Raw genomic sequence first — 8,948 nt, 5'->3', positions numbered from 1 at the left:
GTTTTTTTCTTTTTTAATTTTATTTGTGTGTCTCAGTTTGTCTTGTCTGCGCCAGGTGCCATCTTATGCTCAGTCTCAGTTGTCGTCCGTTTCTGCCATCAGTGAGGTAAACGTCATAGTAACAGTGTTTAGGTGAAAGCCGAGCGATGACAAGAATGTTAAGAAGCACGTCTTTTTGTATGGTTGACCCATGTTTGATGTTTTTCCGTTTGTCAGTGTACACTGTGCTGTGTTTGAGATGCTGGACAGCCCGGACTTGTTAATGAATGACTCTTAATGAAAAAGGAGAATGAATTTCACACAGATGAAACGAATGTTGGATTGTACAACAGACGTGGCCGCTGTAGAATATAAGATGAGCAGATCCGTGTGTGGACGGAATGTGAGGCTCAGAAAGTTTCTGTCCGTCACAAATGCCAATGAAACGCTCATCTAAATGATACTGTTGCTATAGTAACACACCAGTTTCCTGAGTCTCGTGTATTAATTAATTAATTGAAAGATTTTCAATGTTAATTCAACGGCATTTCACAAGGCTCTGACTCCAGTGTTTGAAGTGGTGTTTATGAGGCTGCTCAGTCAGTCTCTGTTTCTTTGACACTGTTGATTCGGTCAGAGCAGCTACGCTAGTCTCGGCAGCAATACTTTTGTGTAGACCTGATTATTTGTTGACCTCTGGAACGCACATCCAGCTCTGAGGGCCTTAGCTGCTGGCTTTCCCCCGTGTCAGCTGACGTGTCCTACCAGCGACAAATACTAAGGGTGGATGTAAGTGCTGTTTAAAAAGTGTTAGCCTTTGTGTAATTAATTTCTGTTCATTGCTTTGAAACACACAGGGCTTTTCCATGGCAAGTAGGCAGTAACATGAATTAATTAAAAACATAAGCCTTGTTTATTTGTCTTCTGCATAACCTGTAAATAGTTGTTTTAAAAAAAAAAAAAAAAAAAGGATATCCTTTGGACAAAAATGCACTCTCGTTTCTCCAACTCAAAAACTTTTATTTATTTAAGCAGAGATTATAAAGATTGGGGAAATGATGGTGTACAACGCTAGAGCCACCGTTGATCATTAATTTTGTGTGTGGTGAATGGCTGTATGGAGGATTAGATAACTACATAATGAACTGAGCTGTTTAAAAGAGAAGCAGTGTCACATTTACAAAGTGTCGAAAGACATCAATTAACACCTGACGCTGAAGAGTTTTATATCTTAAAAATACAAAAAACAAATGAAGGTTTACTAACCAATATAAGAAAAAGGATAAAAAAGGTTTGAAAATGTTGTGTAGAGTATTAAATTGTAACAATATTTTAAATAAAGTTATATATTGGGAAAAATGCTGTTGGTCTACATTTATTTACTCCCTGTGAACTCTTTTTTTTTTTTTTTTTTTTTTTTTTATGTCTGTCGTAATGTGAATTAGCTTCCAGGAGGCTTTCCACCAGCTCTTAAATGAAAAAGCACATACACTGTTCATCAATGTATGGATTCTGGTCCTGTTCTAAGTCAAGAATGTCTTCCTATAATGACATGAAGTGATAAAGCAACAGCAGTGCTCATCTGGGACCAATTAGCCTCTTGAAGGAAGAAGACAAGTGTACCTACGGTAACAAGGTTTTAAATTAAGTGAAATTTAAGTTGGTCAAAATATTACAGTCATGCTGAATACATTGCTTTAATGAGTGTTTCTTCGGTGTGATGTCAAGCAAGGTGATGCACATTTTCATTCTCAAGGTTTTCTCTAACCGCCTCCTGTTTGGAGAGACAAGTTCTGTAATTTGTACATGTGTGGGAGGCATTTATGTGAATATAGTTCATATGAAGTCGCTGGTGGAAGAGTTTCAATTCTGAGCAAAATTGAGAATCTGGAGCTGGTTCGACAGCCTTTTTTGTTTTTCTCAACACGTCCAGCTGCTCTGTGCAGCATGCTGGATGAGGAGTGAAGGAAGGACTGGTGATCATGACAAGGAACAGATGTGACAGTTGGCTGGCAGGAAACATTTCAATTTCCCTCCTCACCACCTGAAATGGTCTGAGACAAATCATGTTGTCTGGCGCTATATAAATAACAGAATAGTGTTTGAGGCCTGATTAGTAGATATCTCATTTATGGTTGGTAGAGGCATGTGCTTTACTAGTTCACTGTCTAGTTCACTGCATAGATGGTTGTCATTCTTTACTGCTTAGCCTCTTTATAAAAAATTCCTGCATGAAAACAGCCTCACGTACACAAGAAAGCGAGTAATGTTGTACAGTACATAATGTTTCCCGTGGCGGGGGAGCACCGGCACCGATAAAAGGTCCACAGGCACATTATTCTGGTAGAAAAACTGACACAGTGACATTTTGATGGTCACATGCTGCACAGATCTTTATGTTGTTCACTCCACACACACAGGCTGTTGCAGGCAGAGGGGGGAAAACTGAGTTGAGGCGTTATTCAGACCAAAAATACAGAAACTGTTAATGCACCCCGTGGAACCAAGCCCATAAAAATGTTGTGTGCATTGGCACCGTCGAGGTGAAAATACTCATCTCGTTAGCACTGTCTGTCTACGGTGCTGTATGCTGACTGCTGGCTACCACCCTGACTTAACCACTTCTCCTCACTTTCCATTTCTCTCCATTATACTATATGAGCAATCAGGTTTGACTATTGAGTAACTCTGAATCCTTATCTTAGATCAGCGTGCAGTATTAATACTTGTGAGATGACTGTTACCGTTACCATAAGCACAACATTGCTACCCATAACCCCACAAATTAACAATGTCATTATTGTAAAACTAAACTGATAGTAAGATGATATGTCAGTGTTACCATTGACTCCAGTAATACCCTGAAAACATTGATTTGGTGATTTGCAAGTCAAGATATCTAGATTTAAACTGGTTTAAATTTAAAGTGACATTCATGGCACAATTTCAATGAAGCCCCAAGTGACTTAAGAGGAAGCGTCAAATCTGAATGGCTTCTTGAATCACAAGAGCAAGCCAGCCCACACCAAACTGACTGGACTGTCCTGTTTCACAGTTAGTGTGTTTGCAGGCACATTAGAGACCAAATATATACACACATGCAGTTTTATAATAAGGCTCCTTTAATCACAAATTTGAGGTGCTCACACTTTACTTATTATAGTTGTGTATTCCATAACATTGTATATTTTATTCCACTTCATCTATTTAACAGCTACTTCACAGATTAAGGATTTACAAATGCATGATTGTGTTTCATTATGCAACATTTTAATAGATTTAATTGCCCTCTAAACTGGGTAAAATGAGCTCAGTCTTAGCCAGCTAGAACATTAAAATGATGCTTACACATTTTGCACCAGTGATCATGATCCATTAATAGAATATATATAGAATTATACATAATTTATTAATATGAATAATGCCTTAAAGGTGCTATTGAGCACATTTGAATTTTGCTGCTCATAATTCTTTTGTACTTGAACTTACAGATCATTTTAAATGTAGGATTAGTTGGTTGATTCTACTGCAAAGGAGCATCTTTACATCTGAATACAACCAGCCATGGAATTAATACTCACTTTAGAACTTATCATTTCCGTTGCAAGCAGAAATTCAATTAATTTTCTGGTTCCAGCTCTTTAAATGTGAAGCATTGAGCCTTTTCTTTTCTTTTCTTGTCTTTTCTTGTCTTTTCTTGTCTTTTCTTGTCTTTTCTTGTCTTGTCTTTTCTTTTCTTTTCTTTTATACACTACCAGTCAAACGTTTTAGAATACCCCAATTTGTCCTGTTTTTTTTAAAATATTCTGTTCATCACGCAGGAGTTTTGTACGCTGTTGAGTAGGCGAAAGGATGGTTCCTCAGTGTGTGACATTAACTGTCAAATATGGAGGAAGCATGATGGTCTGGGGCTGTTTTTCTGGATCCAGGGTGGGCTACCACAGCATTCTGCAGCGCCATGCAGTACCCTTTGGTATGAACGTAGGTGGTCAGGGGTTCATCCTACAGCTAGATAATGAGCCAAAACAGCCCAAGCTATGCCAGAACTACCTTAGGAAAAAAGACCAACATGATAAGCTTGGACACATTTTTTCAATAAAAAACTGGAAAAATTGGGGTGTTCTAAAACTTTTGAGCGGTAGTGTATATTTGGATTTTGGACTATTGATTGAACAAAACAATACTTCTGAAGATGTAACCTTGAACTCTGGGAAACTGAAAGACATTTTTCACAATTTTCAAGCATTTTATAGATTGATTAATCAAGAATATAATATGCAGATTGATAGCTACAGCCCTACATACAACAGTCTTAGTAACATGAAACTGGATCAGATGGATCAACAGCCACTGAAGAGTTTGAAGAGAAAGTGAGCTCCTTTTGTCGTTTAATAAGAGCAACAGAAGATCACCCCTCCCCTGAGCATTAAACAGGTTTTAGCTGTCAGGTTGAAATAATGTCTTTATTTCCACAGAGTGGCTTGTTACCCAGTAGTCACACTAGAGGGAAAATGTGTTAAGTCCACTTAATGTCCACTTGTATTGAGGCTTCAATGAAAACGGTGCAGGAGTCTCTTCAACATGTCATTGTCAGTTTTACACAGAAGCAGCTGTGGTGGTCTTTTGCTAGATTTATTCTCTTTATTCTTTGCTTGCGTGTTAATCCACTTTTCAAAAGCTAATGGCTGTACTGTGTCTGTTCCTGCTCTGTATCCGAGAGGAAAGTGATAAATCTTGTGTTATATAACAAATATTGTATAATTACATAATGTATAATTAACAGGCATAACAGTTTCAAATCAAATCTCCTAACACCCTCCATGCACAGAAGTACTGGATTATCCTTATGTGTTTACTCACTTTTTAGTCCACCCATATGAGTTGCACTGAATTGCAACATTCTCCAGAGAGGTGCAACTAAAGATGATTTTAGTTGTGTAAGATATAAATATGTCCTACAAATTGGAGTGGTGTGTTATGAGATCTAAATGCAATTTCATGCTTAATTACTTACTCAGAAACACAGTGCTTTAATTTGTGGAGTAGTTTCAAATTACGTTTGCAGATATTCTTCGCTTTGAAGTACAAAATACACATCAGCAGTTTGTGGCACACACTTTATTCTTTTTAGTTACAGGTTTTTGATATGATTTACTGTAGCTCTGTAATTGTGAGGAAGACAATAGAAGAAGAAGATAATCACTGTCTGCATAAGGCAGGCTGCAGAAACCTCATTGGTTTCTGTCAGGCAGAACCATCAGATGACATTAAGGCACAAATAACGGCTCAGCTCACATGACATTTTCCCCCTTCTGACTCCATCATTAGACTTTGGAGCTGTTTAATTAAACTAAGACAGCCGTGCTGCTGTAGCGACTCCAAGGGACTGTACTTCAGCACAGCTGTGCTTTGAGCTGATGTCAGCATGCTAACATGTCTGCACTGACAATGCTAAGCTGGTATTTTTTGTTCACCATCTAAGTTTAGCTTGTTTGCTAATTAGCACCTAATACAGTTACATCTGAGGCTAATGGGAGTGTCATTAGCTCTGCTTTGTAGTCATAGATCAAAGTATTGGAAAAATGTAAATGTTGACCGTATGATGGCGGTAGATGAAAACTTACTTAGTTATTACAATTTACCCTATGAGATACATGAATGTCTGTAACAAATTTAATGGCAGTTCATCAAATATTTGTTAAGATATTTCAGTCTGGACCAAAGCGCTGGACTGACAACAGACCGACTTTGACATCCATAGAGCTGTGCCGTCATGGCTGAAAAATAAGGAACAGATGAGTTTATTCTTAATGGTGCAAATAACTAGGATAAAATAAAATTTATCCCTGGGTTTGAACTTTTAGTTGTTCCTGGCTGTAGGTTTTAACTTGAGTGGAAATCTGTTGTTGATGTCTCTACTAAATGAAGGAATCTCTGTATGTACGCATGTATGTGCGTCCTTTGCATATCTCGAAAACCATTCATTCAATCTACTTTATACTTGCTGGGGACCCAACAAAGCACAGTGGGAAAATTGGTGCAATTTGGACACGTGACACAATCAATATTAATAAGCGTTGAATAAACAAACGATCAGATATTCCACGCTGCAACAGTGGGGCAGAGCCTCTGGGCTCTGTGTCTGCATGTCATTAGCACAGGCAGCTGTGTAACCCTGTCATGAGAAGATTAAGGGAAGGTTGGCATCCTCCCTCGTTTCATTACCTGAAGTTAGGCTTTTGTCATATTGTCATATTCCTGACTCATTTTTAAAAAAGACAAAAGAAAAGGAGAGATAGAGGGCATATGAAATGAGAGCACATGCGAGCAACAGAGAGACAGTGAAGAAAGACAGCGGCAGAAAGCTTTCGCAGTAAGAGAAAAGACAGAAATACAATGTTATTTTCTAATTGTTTCACAGTGATTACGCTCTAAAGCACAAATAATCAACCATCAAACACTTGAAAGATGATTTACTAGAGATTAACATTCTGAGTTTCATTTTCCTCCTCTGTATTTCTCCTTTTTAGTCATTTATTACGTCTAACTAATAGAGCAGTAAATACAGAGAACAAGAAGTCTGTGTTTTCCTCATGTGTGAATATTGTGTTTCAAGCGCATGAGCTGAGGAGAAAGAGAGAGACTACAAGACTACTACTTCCTCCTACAACGTTAAACAGTCAGTGAAATCAGGAACATTTACTTTAAGAAGTACATTTCAGATGTCAAAGAGCTTAATAACGTCTCAGAGTTGAAAAATACTCCAAGGAGAAGGAGACAGGGCATATCTTGCTGCCCAGTATGTATCAACATGTCACAACCTGGGGGACAGTGAATGACCTAGAGACAAACTTTCATGCCAATAAAGTCCATTGAATCGAAAAGACAGCGAGCGTGGGAGAGAGAGAGAGTGCAGAAGAGTGAGGAGAGGGAGTGGTGGCTGAATGGCTGAAACTGATACCTATGAATGAGATAAATGACTGACCTATCAGTGGTCTGAAGTGTTTTCAAGTCACCTTTTAGTATCAGCCCAGCTTGAGAACAGTTTTTTCACATGGCGTGCTCTAAAAAGAGCAAAGTAGTGAAAACTGAGCTTTTAATCTAGAATGAACAGATTCTTCGGCTACTTTGCAAAGTTGAAAAGCAGCGCGTCTCATACTGTATACGCACAAACCTTTGGAGCAAACATACTCACTCAGATGATTCGAAATGAGGCCACTGAAAAGAAACTATCTACAAACCCAATGTGATCGCTCCACTATATTTTAATCTTCCAATTTGAGGACGACCGCTCTACCTCCTGAGCCACAGCCGCCCCGTTATGTATTTTATTTTTAGATACATTCCTCGTTATACATGAAATGAGGGAAAATTCAGTTTCACAGCTGCAATTTTTGCTTTTAGACATTTTATGACAGAAAGTATATGAAACCCATGACCAAGGTAGTCATACATTTTGTCATTGTGTTACTTCTGGGTGGAATGAAAATAGATGAATCCCCTTTTCACTGGAGATCCTTGGAGAACCACTGCTATAGGTCATGGAATATATTACAGTACTTAACATCTGTGTATAATATAATGTTACTTGTTTTATGTTGTTGGAACTCATTCAGACTTCACATCAACAGTATTATTTTTTATATGCATGAAAGCAGCAATACCAGAGGCCAAGCAATCAGCCCACTTTTAATGGACACTGTACTAGTTTATGAAAAACCTCTTCAATGAAGTTAATTGTAGCTTTGTGGCATGTTGGATGCATTTTATACTAATATCTCAGTAAACATAGCTACAATAGTGAGCTAGTAAAGAGCAACCAACCATCCTTGACTTGTTGTTTAAGAGGCCTGTGTACCTCAGGGCGAACACCTGGTGTCCACTTAACCTTGTGACCGCAGCGGCACAGTCTGGTTAAACGGCGGTCGGTGAAGTAAGTGAATGTGGCTTGGCAGGATTAATCAAGCCTAACGACACATCCGTAGGTAGGCATGCAGGGAGGAGTGAGCATCAATCACCGTCTGGAGCATCTCTCTCCATCTCTCTCCCTCCCTCCCTCCCTCCCTCCCTGCCTCTCGTCAGCTGTATCGACCAGTGCTTTGGGCCCTTGGTAATTAAAAAGCATTGATCGGTTCAGCCGCAAGATGTCGGGATGCGATCTTGCAGCACAGCACACTGTTGGTACCCATAGAGAGCGCAGGTGTGCATGCACATGGGTGGATGCATCTGAATGTTTCCACGTGGTGCATGTATGTAATTAATGTGTTGTGAAAGTGTTTTAATATAAATTATGATTTAATGTGTTTGAATGCAGCAGGTGATTTTTCCTTATGTAAGATCTTTACAACGTTTAGTCTTTTTTTTTTTTTTTTTTGGTTTTTTATTTCTGATTAATTTGTATGCTTTCCAGTGATGATGTCTTTTTCACTTTTATATCGCCACCTCTTTTACACAGTCATAGAGCTGTGTGAAGTCTAATATGCCTCCAGTGAGATTCTGTTGAATAACCCATCTGGTAAAATGGCTGAAGCCAGAACAATGCCATTAAATGAGATCTGGGGAGGAGAAACAACAACAATTGATTGATTATTTGCATACAATGAACCCAGAGGCTCATCTTCCCCATGGACACACACACACACACATACACACACACACACACACACACACACACACACAGAGTCTTCTCACTTGTTCTCCCTCTTCTTTTATTCCAAATGAGTGAACACAGTAAATCTAAGTGCTGCTAGATTGCTGGCGCTGCACATTTTTCAACCTCGGAGAGAAAGCGTGTCAGCCCGTTAAACAGGCAGCCTTGGCTGAGCTTTATAAGGAGCAGCACACTACTATAAATACACTCCTGACGCTTTACTCCGTCTGACACACTGACTGAGTGACACAGTGAAGGCCACACTCCGACCAGTCCCCACCCTTGATGGACATACAGTTGCATGAAAATATGTCTATAA

Source organism: Scomber japonicus, chromosome 15, assembly GCF_027409825.1.
Source record: "Scomber japonicus isolate fScoJap1 chromosome 15, fScoJap1.pri, whole genome shotgun sequence".
Classification (NCBI taxonomy): domain Eukaryota; kingdom Metazoa; phylum Chordata; class Actinopteri; order Scombriformes; family Scombridae; genus Scomber; species Scomber japonicus.
Note: the sequence above shows the minus strand (reverse complement) of the source record.